The 4117-nt window shown below is 26.8% G+C and overlaps 1 long non-coding RNA gene across 1 annotated transcript; it reads right to left on the bottom strand.

Moving 5' to 3' along the window:
* Positions 1-1411: 1411 nt before the first annotated feature.
* Positions 1412-3076, bottom strand: LOC131668553 (uncharacterized). The gene is made up of 3 exons (XR_009302292.1): positions 2926-3076; positions 2565-2785; positions 1412-1558 (listed from the first exon to the last, which is right to left on the bottom strand). It is a non-coding gene; the product is annotated as an uncharacterized LOC131668553 (long non-coding RNA).
* Positions 3077-4117: the final 1041 nt, after the last annotated feature.

Genomic DNA, 4117 nt, shown 5'->3' with positions numbered 1-4117 from the left:
TCAAATACTTGATGGAGTACATTTCGGTCACTCGCCTCGACAACATCTCTAATGGACGAACAATTGAATAAACTTTGAATTGTAGAATTTGCATAACAAGATACACAATCTAGATTAGGAAGATCCGTTATTAACCTATTGGTTGTAAATAACATCATTGAATCATCTTTTACATATGTGTATGGAAAATGTATTAGATCATCATTTTTTAATAATTTATGAAGATGATTACGCATATTTTCATATGTATAATTTATTTTGGAAGGATTAATATTGAAAAATATGGATGTTGCGAATGCTATAGCGAAGACACCGCAATCCTTATGATTGTTTTGAGATTGTACTTTTCTAAAAATTAGTTTATTCCTATCAAATGCCCTATTTTTTATAAAATAAGGAAAAAGTTCTTTTAAAAACTGTTCAATGCAAGGATGTAAATCGTGATGATTTAGCGAATCAAAGATATGTACAAATTTAGTATCGTAATAACAGCAGATCCAGTGACCACCGACACATTTGTGACAATTATCATTACAACTATGTAATATTTGGATGTGCATTGCATTTACAGGAATAGGTTCCAAACATTTTTTCTCCGGATATTTCATTATTTTTTGAATAACTAGTGAACACCTTGGGTTAATAACAGGCGGCTTCTTTAATGAACAAAATCTTAATATCTCATGGAATTTGGCAATATGAGTGTCTTTCAACATAGAACCATTCTCTATTAATAAAAAATCCGCATGACTCAACTTATATCTGAAAGCCGTCATATTTACTGGAATGTTGTCTGAAGTATTTCTGTTCTATTAATAAATATTAAAACTATAAGCTGAAAAGTAATTTAAAAAATTTTTTTTTTATATAAGGTTCCTTTTATTATACCAGCCACATCTTTATAGATCCAGCCACTTCATTTTACCAATAAATAAGAAAATTTGTTCAACACGAATCGATTGGATGCACTACAATTTGTTCCTCTGTGAAAAAGAATAACTTTTATTTTAACCGACTATAAAGTTAATGGGTACTGATAAATTTAATTTTATATTATTTTTCTATTGTTACTTCCTAAATTTTTTACGGCTTAAAAAGCTAATTATTGAAATACCGATTTATTGAGCAACTGTTATTTTAAGTAGTCATCATACGTACAAATATTAAGTCGTACAATGGTTTGGTTTTATGAAATTATGTATAAAGAGCTGCTTTGGTAATTCGATAAATAATAAAATGCTGATGGTATATAATATAAGGTACAGGTACAGTAATGATAGACAATGGTATATAATTATATAAGTTTGGTACAGTATAGGTACAATATAGGTAGAATGTAGGTACAATATATAAGTACAACACAGGTTCAATATAGTACAAAATGGTATATTGTCAAGGTAAATTTATTCAATTTGATGCAATTATTTTATTGAATATTATCAATTTCTTTAAATACAATTCACAGCACTATCTGTTAAGTAGTTCCATTGAACGAATAATGTCAATAAGGTTTATAAAAATAATTGACCCTGGTAAGACGTTCATAAAATCCTGAAACCTGAAACAGAAAAAAGAATTTTTTTTAATTCTTTGAAAACGTAAAAAAATAAAGTGATTTTGTAGCACGTGAAAACCCTCTCAGTTAATCTACACTTTTCCATATCAACACTGAACAATTGGAACATATAAGCTTTCCCACATAACTTACATAAAAGTTAACATTAGAAGAAACTCATTCCCTTACAATTTTTAAGATTTTAAACATTGTTGTGATAAATGTAACGTAAAAATAAAGAAGAAAATATAAATATTTAATTATTATATTGATTTAATTAAATTATAGTTCAACTATTGATGATTAATTTTCAAAATAGCGAATTAAAGCATATAGATTTCATAAATCATCAATTATTTCATTCAATCCCAATTGTTATCAGAGATTACACCTCCTTTCCTAACCTAAATCTTGAACTAATTGATGAATTTGGCAGATTTGAGTGACACATATATTATAAAACAGTAAATGATGTAGCATTGAATTAATGAAATTACAATCTTTAGTATTCACACAGAACATCCTCCTTTGTAACATGAAATGACACTCAAGGCTCTCTTAATTTTTATCATTATAAACATTTGTAGTATCAATAAAAAAAAATACTAAGATGCCCTATCACAATTCATACTGAGTGACAATTACAAAATCCTTTTAAAATACAAGTGTTTTTGCAGTGTAATGTTTGGAGTAAATTAGAGTATGTTTATGTATGTATATGTAAATAACTATATTCTTATAGCAAGAGAATATCTCCATGAATCAGAAATAGTTTTAAAACAATTTGAAAAATTCAAGATTTGTTACATTCAAATAAAAAATAAAACATAGTGAAAATATTCAGATATTTAGAAGTCTCTCATAGACATTCAAGAAACGAAAAACAAATAATCAATTTCCTTTCAAGTTATATTACATTAGACTGTGTCAAGCTATATAATTCTTTCTTAACTTAAGCATCTCTATTATTAAATGTTAAATATGCGTTAAGCAACAAGTTTTTACTTACAGTACACCAGTTCATCATTTATCTAAAAATCTGGAGAATAAGTAACAATCCTCAAAACGAAATAACTAATTAGTTTTCTTATCTCCTGTAATTTCTATCTCGATTGTTCAATGCCTTTTATTACAATGCAATGATGTGTACACATGTTACTCCAGACTTGACATTATACTGTTTATACAAACAATATAGGAAGAAATATGTAATAGGTGACAATTTAAAACCTGAAAAATATTTGATTACAAATATATTTAATCTATCAAATAATTTATTTAATGCTATGATTGGTATGAACTATTGTCTTATAATATAAAATATAAAAATATTGTGTAAGGTTAAAATTAATACTTTATGTTGTACTTACAATTCAATTTATATACTCGTTTTCTATAACGTATAAGTAAAACGTATGATACAAGAATTATCTGAAATGTCAATGACAAATTTGTTGAAATTTTAACAATTTGCAAGTATCTTAGATGCTGTATAATTATAGGAGAACTTTTTTTTGACTCGGTGCATGTCACGATATAGAACTTCGGATTGCTTCGGGTCGGCCATGTTAGTTGACCCGAAGAAGCCCGAAGTTTCGATGAAACGAAAAAACTAAAACGTTGATTGAATCTTCAACTTATTGAAAATTCTTATTATGATGTAAAAAATAAATCAAATAATAAATTTTATCATTAGTTTTTCTTTATTTTAATTAGTTTTGCAAATTTTTACAAAATATTACAAATGTTCTTAAACTTCAAAAAAAAAATTCTTAAATTACAATAAATTATAGTTCAAACATTTATGTTAAAGATTTTAACATCAATAAACGTGCCTCTTATTTTGATTAATACTGGCTTTTCTTTGATTTATACTTACTATCATATTATCACAAATAAGTTTTTTGTGAACATATAATTTTTTTAATTGTCAAATCTTACTGTTATATTTTTTTATTTTGTGCATAAATCGAATTTTTTTATTGATTTAGAAAATTACTCGTCAGAAAATAATAAGAGTTAGAAATTAGGATTTTTTGTCCTATTCTTTATAGTTAAAGAAAAATTCTATTATTCAAATGTTCACGTCGAATAAAAATAATCAACATTTACTATACTAATAAGATTTACTATACTAATAAGAAAGTAATCTATAAAAACCAGTCAAATTTCTGATTCAAAATATTCGTTTTGTCTCTTAGAATTTGTTTTGTCTCCTAAAATAGATCTCTTTTTGGCATCTGGATTACCACTTGCATTTCCCTCTTCTGCATTTGGCTTATATCGTTTAAGTAGCTTGTTCGCTTTTTCCACATCTTCTTCTGGCATTTTAGCTTTTTCCAAAACCTGTATGTTGGTCATATTCTTACAGTTGAGCTTGAGAGGACCTATAGTAATATAATATATATATACAGGGTGAGTCATTTTAATTTCCCCAGTCTAATAACTTTTGAAACAAGCAAATTACGCAAAAATGTTTCAGACCAAAGTTGTAGGGGTTCAAGGGGGACATCTAGGGGTGACTTTGAAATTGACCTTGAGCTTGACCTTGACGGTTTTCTC

The sequence above is a fragment of the Phymastichus coffea genome, unplaced genomic scaffold, assembly GCF_024137745.1.
Source record: "Phymastichus coffea isolate CEN01 unplaced genomic scaffold, Cenicafe_Pcof_1.1 PCOF00080, whole genome shotgun sequence".
Lineage (NCBI taxonomy): Eukaryota > Metazoa > Arthropoda > Insecta > Hymenoptera > Eulophidae > Phymastichus > Phymastichus coffea.
Note: the sequence above shows the minus strand (reverse complement) of the source record. Positions and strands in the feature narration are given on the sequence as shown.